The sequence below is a fragment of the Theropithecus gelada genome, chromosome 3, assembly GCF_003255815.1.
Source record: "Theropithecus gelada isolate Dixy chromosome 3, Tgel_1.0, whole genome shotgun sequence".
NCBI classification, from domain to species: Eukaryota; Metazoa; Chordata; class Mammalia; order Primates; family Cercopithecidae; genus Theropithecus; species Theropithecus gelada.
The window spans coordinates 137,088,331-137,101,326 of NC_037670.1; positions in this window are offsets into that span (position 1 = coordinate 137,088,331).

Below are 12,996 nucleotides of genomic sequence, written 5' to 3' on the forward strand. Positions count from 1 at the left end.
GTCAACAGCTATAGGCCTATTTGGATTCAGAAGCATAGGTAATCCTTAATTTGGCTTATGCCCTTGGAGTGAACAGAGCTCTCATGGGACTATGGCTCTAACTTGTCCTGGTTTGTGTCTGTACTGAGGCATAGAACCTGGCTAATGAGCTTTCAATCTATATATTTCTATGTTCTTAAGTGGTTGCACTAGCATGCATATGGGGGACTTTGCCACACAAGCTAGATTTTCTTCTTGATTTTTTCTGAAAAACCCAGGTGCAAAAGCTTGTTTAGTTCACTCTGGCCACACGTGGGTCCCTCCCAACCTTATCACAGGAGCCCAGAAGGAAACTAACCCAACTTTTTTGCTGAAGGTTGTATAATGGGTGGTGGGGGAAGGTGGCAGAGGAGTAGGGGAGAACACAGCTTTGAAACAATGACTTACAACTATCTTCTCACGAACATATTTATCATTCCTTGGATTTCTTATAAAATGTTCAGGTAGGAGGAAGAAGGTACAGAACAAAAGGTAAGAAAGGAGTTCAGAAGGATTCATAACTCTTCCCAGACACATGGAGACCTGTGAGTCCACAGCAGTTTCCTTAACTGTCTGTCATGCTAGGGTAACAGCCAGCTTCAGGCCTGCAGAGAGACAGGAAGCCAGGCCCAAACAAGTTGTCATAGGGTTTAAGTGAAGAGTGTGGAATCGAGAGGAGACCAGAATGGTCCTGAGATATATCCCAGTGGTGAGCCACATCTGATGTTCTGGGAACTGCTGAGAAGAATCAGGACAAACATTGGCTAAGGGTCAGGAGGACAGATCTGAGTAGGCATGGAGGATCATAAGCGTGAGAAAGGAGCTGGAGAAGCAGCATGTGACCATGTCAGGAAAGGTAAGAGTGGCTGATAATAAGAAAAGTAAATAAATGATTTTCAGATTGTGAAGGTTTATCAGCTAAGGTCTCTTGCCATCTCAGCTCTTGTAGCATACTTCCTTCCAGTCTAGGCTGGAACCAATTCTCAAGCAGGTTGTCACAGAGGCAAACTGGAACACCTGCTAGCAGAGTGGGATAGCAGAAGGGAAATGTGCTTTCTTATGGGAATCTTTGGCTTTCCTGAAAAATTGATTATGTGCTTTAAAAAATCTTTTGAATAGTGGCTCTTCTAGTGCTTTAGAAATTTCTTGATTTATACAGAATTCCTGCTGAGTAGCCCATGTATGATATTTTAAAAACAATAATGATTGTAATTCCAATATAACCATGATCCCCACTCTGATCATCACTAATGCAGATAAGCAGGAATTATGTTTGTCAGCAGCAAAAGCAGCAACAACAGCAGCAGCAGCCAAAATGAATTTGGCTGGCTTTGTGCCAGAGACTATTCTGACAGCATTCCAAACATTAATTCATTTATTTCTCACCACAGTCTTATGAGGCAGGCATCATTATTCCCATTTTATAGAGTGATCTTGGTACATTTCACTGGGTTAACAATGTTTTCATTGGGTTAACAGTTCTTTATAAAAGTCACGTAATAAGTATGTTAATCGTATGTAGATAAAATTTAAAATCAATTCAACTAATGATATAAAATGAGTTATAATCATAGTCATATTTATTCAATGAACTTCATTAATTAGAGTTTTGGGGGTCACGTACAGAGAAAAAGATCTTAAGCAGAATGTATCTGTGATTTCCATCTTTTGAAAAGGCTTTTGCTTAATTATGAGAGAAATAATCTTTATTGTAGACACACAAAACAGAGGGACCTATGGGTTTTGTTTTGTTTTAAACTTAACTCTCAGTGACTCCTGATTACTCAGTTTTGGTGACAATTTGTATTGGCCACTTAGGACAGTTTACATTATAATAAGCAAATTTTTTTAGAAAGAGAAATTGAGACATGGATAGGATAAGGATGTTACATTTTGGAATTAATTCTTATAAAGATAGACAATTTGGTTTCATCAGTGTATTTGTACTTTTAGTAACTGTCATACTATGAAAGGATCTCATTTTATTAAGGAGAAATTAAGTGTGAAATATATAGATTCAAAACTCATTAGATTAGTAATATATCAAAGATTCTGGTGACACCCAGGTTTATGTAAAAAGGATAACACAATATGTAAAGGCAATGTGTTCTTTTTTCACAATAAATTTAGTTCACTGAGAAGTGTGTACAGGAGGTTGACAAATCTCTTTCTGCTCTGGGTGCATTCAGAAAAGTGAGAAATAGGAGAACTTCTTCCAGAAGGACTGAAAGAAGGAATAAGAGGTAGAGAAAGTAGTAGAGTCATAAAAAACTGCCTTCCTGACTAAAAATGTATCCTATTTGTCCAACTTGGATCTTTATATGATAGCTGGAAAGGGTAAAGCATTAAATCTGTATCTTCCATTGACATTTCAGCATCATGTTGCATTTTAGGCTGTAACCAATTTTCCTAATTTCTTTCCACCCATTTCTCTTGAATAAAAGAGTTGGGAGAGAGAAATGATACCGTATGGATGAGAGGCTTAGTGTTCCAATAGCACAGATCCAAAACGAATGCTGCAATGGAAATGCTGGGACCTGAACACCTTCAAGACCCTTTCAGAGCATGCACTACACTGGGTTTCCCACAGAATGGTGAGAATGATGATTAAGTGATTTGGCCATCACATTTGGTGTTACAGAGAGTTGCTAACAACTGAGGTGGGCACTAGCCCTGGATCTTGTCTTTTCCCACTCCCCAGCCTCATGAGGAGCTAGTCATTGTCCCAACTTCTGATAGCATCTGTATACAGCTGACTTCTACATTTTTAATTCAAGCCCAAACCTCTCCTCTGAACTATGAATCCATGTAATTTCACTGCTTATTCAACATCTCTACTTGATTATCTCCTAAGACCCTAAGATGCAGCAGTGAACAAAACAGGCAAAAAGTGTCCTTGGAGAACTTACATTCTAGGTATCTACTCAGTATGTCCCAAACTGAATTCATATTCCTTAAATATGCCCTATTTACTCAGTTGCTCTGCCTGGAAACCACGTCTTCTTAGCTTTACCTCTAAGGTGTTTTTCTTATTATTTGGTCCCAACACAATAATACAAGAAATCCATCATTTCTCTCCTGAACTTCTATAAAAAGCTTCTAACTGGACTCCCTCCATGTTCTCCTCCAATCTAAGCCAAAATGATTACTTATTTCATTCTTCAAGAGTGATCCTTTAAAAATGCAAATCTGATTATGACTAGGTTAAACCCTGCTTAAAAATTCTTCAAATGCAACTTGAATAACATTCAGAGCCTATTAGACCTGGCGCAGTCTCACTCCTGCCTACCTCCCCAGCTCTCCTCTTTTGCTTAACTCTGAGTTCCAGCCACAGTGACATTCAGTGTGCTCTTAACTATGCCAAAATTATTCTCATCTAGTGACACTTCTTCCGTTGAACCAATTCCAAATCATTTTCAGATCTCAGCTTGAACATCTTTTTCTTGCCTGCAATTTTTTGCCAGGTTATACTGAGTCCCTTTATGCATACATTTCCCCATACCTGCATACATACATATACACACACACACACCCTACACACACTGTCTCTTTCTCTCTCTCACACACACACACATTTTTCTTATGCTTTCTAACATGTTAATTAAGTAATTACCATGTTACTTAATGACTGTGTGATGATCTGCTTAATATCTGTTTTCACCATTGGGGAGGGAACTATATCTCCATCGCCACAGAATATTCAGTGAAATAGTAGAATATCACAATGAAAACAGTAGACACTCAATGAATACGTGTTATAGTTGAATATAAATATGTTATAGTTGTTGAATATCGGGAAAGGTTATAACTCCTTCAAGTAAGCCAGTATTATGCTAACAAGAGACAAAAAGTCATTATTAATGGCTACATGAATGTTGATAAGAGTGACAGGAACAAAGAGACGTAGCAGCTCCAACCTGGCAACAGTGATAGTAGAAATGTCATCAAAGATGAAAAGTGACTTTCGTTTGTATAAAATGAACCAGCAGACACTCATGATTGTAAGTAGGATTTCCAGTGATTTGTCCTGCACTGAAAGCCTTTGAATCTATGATTTCCCTATAGACAGGTATTCAGATGTGGCTGAGTAGAGTTGTATAGAGGGTAGCACGAAATGCTAAACTGGAATGGGCAGAAACCCAGGTGACTAGTAAATATAGAAAGAAAATCCTACATAGTGCGTATGCAGGTAGATTCTTGTGATGACTTTTAAATCTGGTTTAGGATGCATATGCATACATAGGTAAGGAACTGAAAAGCTTTAAGGTTGGGGATGGTGCCCTGCACAGGCAGAACATGAATGTCTTTTGCACAGAACTTCTGTTGACTTCAGATTTCAAGAGAACAGAGTAGCCCCCTCCAAAAAATGTGTAGTAATGATTTCATAATGGACATATTATGTCTCAAGGTTTGGAACCTTCTAAATTATGCAAAAATCCTCTGAAATATTTATTTTTCAACCTTGAAGGACTGGGTTTATTTTGTTTGGGGAAGAAAAAATGTCTCTGTATTTCTGAGGCTTGTTCTTGAATAAAAATAAACCAAGATAAGTAGGTGTGTGCATATATATATACACACACACATATTATGTGTGTATATATATATGGATATATGGCATATGTTTCCTGTATTTTCATCCCAAAATGTTGAGTAAAACATTCAGACTCTGCTTAATGCCAAATATTGCATCAATGCACCATGGAAGTACTACTGTTGTTAAGCTGCTAGGTCAACATTGAAATTATCTGTGAAATTTTAAGTTGCTTTTAGTAATAAATTGCTTTTTTCAAAGATGCTTTGACCATAATGTACTATCACCTTTTCTCACAATTAAACTATGATAAGGGAGTCTGAATAGACTTCCAGTTTCTTATTCTATAAAAGACCTTGAATAAAGATGTGTTTCTTTTTATTTTTTGTCTGGTCATGGTTAACAATATACAGAACTACTTTTTAAAAGATAATTCCCAGCCACTCTGGAAAACAGTTTGGCTATTTCTTCAAGTAAACATGTAGCTACCATACAATCCAGCAGTTGCACTCTTGGGCGTTTATCCCAGAGAAATGACAACTTAGGTTCACATAAGATACATAAATGTTCATAGAAGCTTTATTTGTAACTGCCAAAGACTGGAAACAACCTAAATGTTCTTCACTGGGTTCATGGTTAACAAATCGGTATGTGTGGTATGTACCATGTGTATTAGGGTTCTCTAGAGGGGCAGAACTAATGGATGTATGTATATGAAAGGAAGTTTATTATTAAGGAGAATTGACTCACACAATCACAAGGTAAAGTCCCACAACAGGCCGTCTGCAAGTTGGGGAGCAAGGAAGCCCAAAACCTCAAAAATAGGGAAGCCAACAGTGCAGCCTTCAGTCTGTGGCCAAAGGCCTAAGAGACCTTGGCAAACCACTGGTTTAAGTCCAAAAGTCCGAAAGCTGAAGAACTTGGAGTTAGGGGCATGTTCGAGGGCAGGAAGCATCCAGTAGTGAATGAAGGCCAGAAGACTCGGCAAGTCTGCTTTATTCTAGCAGTTGATCAGATGGTGCCCACGCACATTGAGGGTGGGTGGGCCTCTCCTAGTCCACTGACTCAAATGTTAATCTCCTTTGGCAACACCCTCACAGACATACCCAGGAACAATACTTTGCATCCTTCAATCCAATCAAATTGACACTTAATATTAACCATCACACCATGGATTGCTACTCAGTAATAAAACAAAGTGGATAATTATGCAGGCAACAATTTGGATGAGCCTCCAGGGAATTATGCTGAGTGGGGAAAAAAAAGTCAATCCTGAAAGACTGAAAACTATATGACTCCATCATACAAGATTTCTGAAATGACAAAATTATTAAAAACAGAGCTGATTAGTGGTTGCCATGGGTTGAGAGTGGGAGGTGGTAGGTGAAGTGGGGTAGAGTTGAGTGTGGTTATAAAAGGACAACACAGGGATCCTTGTTGTGATGAAAATATTCTGTATCTTTGTTATCCATTCACTAGCTGATAGATATTTGAATTGTTTCCAATTTTGGCTACTATGAATACTCATGTACAGGTCTTTATATGGACATGTTTTGCTAGTTAATAGTAAGTTAACTATGATAATATAATATTAACTTCTTAATAATAAGTTAATGTTTAACTTTTGAAGTAATTGCCAAAATGTTTCCCAGAGTGACTGCACCATTTTACACTCTCATGACCAATGCATGAGGGTTCCAGAAACTTCACATGCTTCAGAGTTACTAACATTTAGTATTGTCTTTTTCTTTATGCCCATTTTGATGGGTGTGGAATGATATCTCACTGTGGTTTTAATTTGCATTTCTCTAATGACTAATGATATTGAGCATCTTTTCATATGCTTATTAGCCATTCATATATGTTTACAGTGAAATGTCTGATCAAGCCCATTGCCCATTTTTTAAATTGGGTTACTTGTGTTCTTATGATTGAGTTTTAAGAGTTATTTACATATTCTGGATATAAAAAATCTCTTTATCAAATAGAGGATTTGCAAATTTTTTTTCTTAGTCTATGGCTTATTCTGTTTCCTTGATGATGCTTTTTAAGGAGCAAATGTTTTTAATTTTGAAAATCTAATTTACCAACTTTTTATTTAAATTGAACACACTTGTGGTGTCATATTTAAGAAATCTTTTCTAACCCAATGTTAGAAAAGAAAAATGCAGAGATTTTTTCATGTTTTCTAGAAGTCTTATAGTTTTAGCTCTGACATTTAGGTCTATAATCCATTTTTGATTTTTTTTTCTTTATAGTGTGAAATAACAGTCTAATTTTTTTTTTTTTTTTGCATGTGGATAGCCAATTGTCTTAGAATCATTTGCATAAAAGATTTTTCTTTTCCCCATTGAATTGCTTGACAAAATCATTGTCAAAACTCAGTTCACCATAAATGTAAAGATTTATTTCTAGAGTCTCTCTTCTGTTATATTGATCTGTATGTCTATTCTTATGCCAATACTTTACTGTTTTGATTACTGTAGCTTTATGGTAAGTTTAAAAATAAAAAAGTGGAAGGTCTCCACTTTTGTTCTTCAAAATTGTTTTGGCTATTCTAGGTTATTTGTATTTTCATATGGAGTTTAGGATTGATATATTCATTTCTATAAAAACCTTGCTGAGATTTTAATCAGGATGACATTGACTCTAGATAAGTTTGGGAAGAATTACCATCTTAATGATATTGAGTCTTCCAGTCTATGAACAAGTTATGTCTTTCCATTTATTGAGGTCTTCTTTAGTTCCTTTTAGCAATGCTATTATGAGGGAAATTATCTTAATTTTGTTTTCAGATTGTTAATTGCTAGTATATAAAAATACAATTGATTTTTATGTATTCATATTATGTCCTTAAAGCTTGCTAACCCTATTTATTAGTTTTAGTAGCTTTTTTTAGATTCTTTAGGATTTTCTACATGTCATCTGCAAATAAAACAGTTTTATGTCTTCCTTTCTAATCTACATAACTAATTTCTCTTCTTGCCTTATTGTGATGGCTAAACTTCTGGTACAATGTTGATAGAAGTGGCAAGAGTGGACATCTTTGCCTCTTTCCCAGTTTCAGGAACAAAGCTTCTATTCTTTCACCAGTATTATGTTAGCTGTATGAGTTTCTTGTCTACCATTTGTTGTGTAGTATAAAGCCTAAAATTAAGGCTCAGAATTACATGCTGCCTTGACATTTGGTAAACTCGGAAGGTCCTCAAATGGCCTAACAGCAAGTTCCCCACTCTGCTCTGTTCCCATGGCTAAGATCACATAGTTAATTCCCTTTGTCAAACAGATCAGGTGCAGTTCCTGCTTATCTCTGAGTAGTGGGTTTCAGTTCCCTGCCAGCCCATGGAATTATTTAAACAAGTCAATCACATCCTCCCATAGACACCACAGAACTCCAACCGATGGGGGTCAGCTGACACTCTTGATATTACAAAGCCTGCCTCACATAGTCCCCTGATGTTCAATTTCCCAATGCAACCCCCAAGTGGCCCCACATGGCATGTGGTGTCCTGCTCCCCTAAGCTGTGAGTATATGTGACTGCTGTTGATCTCATCTGTCCAGTGTCAGTTATTGTGTGTCTGATTATCCCTAGAATCCTAAGACAAGAATGCCTCCCTCCCCAGTGGGGTAAATAGGAGACGACAAAAACATTTTGTAGACTCCCTTTATAAGGCTGAGAAGTATACATCTAGTTGTAGTTTGTTTTTAATCATGAATTGATGTTAGACTTTGTTAAACAGTTTTTCTAAAAAAATCTGAGATAATCATGTCATTTTTGGATCTAATCTATGAATATGCATTAATTGATTCTCATTTGTTAACCAAGTGTGCATTCCTGGGATAAATCCCACTTGTTCATGGTATATAATTCTTTTCATATGTTGCTGGATTCAATTTCTAATATTTTTTCTGGATTTTTGTGTCCATGTTTATTTTGGTCTGTTTTCTCTTTACTAGTGAAGTCTTTATCTGGCTTTAGTATCAAAATATAAATAACCTCTTAGAACGAGTTGGGGACTTTTCCCTAGTCATTTTTATTTCTTCTGTTTGTTTCAGTTGAATTTGCTCTGTTTTTCTTAAGGTGAAGCTTAGGTTATTGATTCAAGATTCTCTTTTTTCAAATATTTTTTTCTAAAGCTATATATTTTGAGCACTGCATTAGCTGCAACTTATATCTTTTGTAATGTTGTGTTTTTGTTTTCATTCAGGCCAAAAAAATTTCTAATTTACCTTGTGATTTCTTCTTAGTCCTTATGGGTTATTCATAACTTCTTAGTCCTTATGTGTTATTTAATTTTTAAATATTTACAGATTTCTCAAATTTATCTCTACTAATTGTTCATTAAATTCCATTGTGGTCAAATAACATACTTTGAATGATTGTTTTATGGCTTGCCATATGGTCTATCCTGGAGAATGTTCCATGTATACTTGAGATAAACATTCATTTCTCTATTGGGTGGAATGTAGGTAGTTATATGCATCTTACCATATTATATACCAGTTAGGTTCAATGGACTTAGTGTTGTTCAATTCTTCTATATCGTTTTTGATTTTATGTCTGTTAGTTCTACCTAGTATTAAAAGTGAAGTATTGAAGTTTCTAATTATAGTTTTAAATAGTCTCTTTTACCTTTAAATTTTGTTTTAACTTCTTCTGATATGAGGCTCTTTGGTGATTATAAGTTAAAATTTGTTTTATTTTAATAAAATTGACTCATTATTAAATGTTCCTTTTTATTTCTAATAGTGACATTTTATCTTATATTAATATAGCCACTCCAACTACATTAGTATCCTTTTATTTGCATCCAGTTGTGTCTTGGATTCTGTATTGTCTCTTCTGATAGCATATAGTTGAATACTGCTATTTAAATCTGGTCTGAAAATCTCTGCCTTTCAATTAGACTGTTAACACACTTACTGTAATTATTTATTTCATTGGATATGCGACTGCCATTTTGTTGTTTGTTTTTTAGATATGTCATGCATTTTTCTATCTATTCCTCTTCTATGGCCTTCTTTGGTGTGAAAAAATACTTTAGTGTATACTTTTATTTCCTCTTGCAAATTCTTAAGTATGCTTGAGTTATTTTCTTGGCAATTCTGCTAAGGATTACTATGTACCTCATAATTTATAAATGTCTATATCAGGTTAATACAGACTTAATTACAGTAAAATATAACTTTGCTCTAATATAGCTTTGTGCTGTTATTGTCATATTATAACAATTTATAATATAAACCCAACAATATAGGATTGTAATTACTGCTTTATATAATCTTATGTCTCTTAAAGCAATTAAAAGAAGAAATTAGAATATGTATACATTTTTTATACTTATCCACATATTTACCATTTCATTTCATTCTGTGGATTCAAGTGACCATCCTATGTTATTTCCTCTCGGTATGAAGACTTTCTTTAGTGTTTCTTTAGTATTTCTTGTTAGGCAGATCTATGATCTATGATCTCTCAAACTTTGCTGGGTATAAAATTATTGATTGACAGTTGTTGTTTTTTTTTAACCTTCAACCTACTCACATCAGACAGTTTTTATTTTTTTAATTCCAGCACTTTGCATGTTTTTCTGCTCTCCACTGTGAAGATAATCCTAAAGATATAACTTCTACCTTCTTTTTGAACTCAAAATCCAAGTCTTTCCTGCTTCATAATCTTGGGTCTTTTATTGTCCTATAGTTGGTTCTCTTGGCCCTATGTTTCCTATTAGTCCTGAAAACCCTTGAGCCTCGGTAATTGTGCCTTCCCATTACTAATGGATTAATCTCTGGAAGAAAAGATGAACTTTAATTTAATTTAATTTTTTTAATTCACACAATAGTTGTACATATTTATGGGGGTACATAGTAATGTTTCGATATATATAATGTGTAGTGATCAGAGCAATTAGCATATCCATCTCAAACATTTATCATTTCTTGGTGGTGAGAATATTCAATATCCTCCTTCTAGCTGTTTGAAACTATACAATACATTATGGTTAACAATAGTCATCCTACAGTGGTATACAACACTAGAATTTGTTCCTCTTATCTAGTTATAATTTTGTATCCTTTAACAAATCTCTCTCCATCCCTTATTTTCCTCTACCTTTCCTATCCTCTATTATACTCTGTTCTACTTTTTACTCCTATGAGATCAAGGTGGTTTTCTTTTTCATTTTCCACAAATGAATGGAGGACATGTAGTGTTTAACTTTCTGTGCCTGGCTTATTTCACTTAACACAATGTCCTCCAGTTTTATCCATGTTGCTGCAAATGACAGGATCTCATTATTTTTTGTGGCTGAATAGTATTTCATTGTGTACATATACCACATTTTCTTTATGCATTCATTCATTGATGGGCACTTAGGATGATTCCGTATCTTTGTGGTCTGAGAAAAGATTTTATGAATAAGACCTCAAAGACACAGCCAACCGAAAGCAAAAATAAATGGGATTATATAATACTAAAAAGCTTTTGCACAGCAAAAGAATCAATCAACGGAGTTAAAAGACAGCCTATAGGATGGAGATTGCTCGAAAACTAAAAATAGAACTGCTGTACAATCCTGCAATCCCACTGCTGAATATTTACCCAAGGGGCAGGAAATAAGTATATCAAAGAGAAACTTGTACCCCAATGTTGGTAGATTTGGTTTCCTAGTATTTTGTTGAGGATTTTTCTGTCTATGTTATTGGCCCATGGTTTTTTCATTTGTGTCTTTATCTGGTTTTGTTATCAGAGTTATGCTGGCTTCATAGAATGATTTAGAAAGAATTCTATCTCTTTCAATTTTTTTGGAATAGTTTCAGGAGAACTGGTATCCTTTTTTTTTTTTTTTTAAGTTTATTTTCTATTATTATACTTTAAGTTGTAGGGTACATGTGCATAACGTGCAGGTTTGTTACATATGTATACTTGTGCCATGTTGCTGTGCTGCACCCATCAACTCGTCATTTACATCAGGTATAACTCCCAATGCAATCCCTCCCCCCTCCCCACTCCCCATCATAGGCCCCGCTGTGTGATGTCCCCCTTCCTGAGTCCAAGTGATCTCATTGTTCAGTTCCCACCTATGAGTGAGAACATGCGGTGTTTGGTTTTCTGTTCTTGTGACAGTTTGCTAAGAATGATGGTTTCCAGCTGCATCCATGTCCCTACAACGGACACAAACTCATCCTTTTTTATGGCTGCATAGTATTCCATGGTGTATATGTGCCACATTTTCTTAATCTATTCTGTCACTGATGGACATTTGGGTTGATTCCAAGTCTTTGCTATTGTGAATAGTGCCGCAATAAACATATGTGTCCTTGTGTCTTTATAGCAGCATAATTTATAATCCTTTGGGTATATACTCAGTAATGGGATGGCTGGGTCATATGGTACATCTAGTTCTAGATCCTTGAGGAATTGCCATACTGTTTTCCATAATGGTTGAACTAGTTTACAATCCCACCAACAGTGTAAAAGTGTTCCTATTTCTCCACATCCTCTCCAGCACCTGTTGTTTCCTGACTTTTGAATGATCACCATTCTAACTGGTGTGAGATGGTATCTCATTGTGGTTTTGATTTGCATTTCTCTGATGGCCAGTGATGATGAGCATTTTTTCATGTGTCTGTTAGCTGTATGAATGTCTTCTTTTGAGAAATGTCTGTTCATATCCTTTGCCCACTTTTTGATGGGGTTGTTTGTTTTTTTCTTGTAAATTTGTTTGAGTTCTTTGTAGGTTCTGGATATTAGCCCTTTGTCAGATGAGTAGATTGCAAAAATTTTCTCCCAATCTGTAGGTTGCCTGTTCACTCTGATGGTAGTTTCTTTTGCTGTGCAGAAGCTCTTTAGTTTAATGAGATCCCATTTGTCAATTTTGGCTTTTGCTGCCGTTGCTTTTGGTGTTTTAGACATGAAGTCTTTGCCCATGCCTATGTCCTGAATGGTACTACCTAGGTTTTCCTCTAGGATTTTTATGGTATTAGGTCTAACATTTAAGTCTCTAATCCATCTTGAATTAATTTTTGTATAAGGAGTAAGGAAAGGATCCAGTTTCAGCTTTCTACTTATGGCTAGCCAATTTTCCCAGCACCATTTATTAAATAGGGAATCCTTTCCCCATTTCTTGTTTCTCTCAGGTTTGTCAAAGATCAGATGGCTGTAGATGTGTGGTATTATTTCTGAGGACTCTGTTCTGTTCCATTGGTCTATATCTCTGTTTTGGTACCAGTACCATGCTGTTTTGGTTACTGTAGCCTTGTAGTATAGTTTGAAGTCAGGTAGCGTGATGCCTCCAGCTTTGTTCTTTTGACTTAGGATTGTCTTGGAGATGCGGGCCCTTTTTTGGTTCCATATGAACTTTAAAGCAGTTTTTTCCAATTCTGTGAAGAAACTCATTGGTAGCTTGATGGGGATGGCATTGAATCTATAAATTACCTTGGGCAG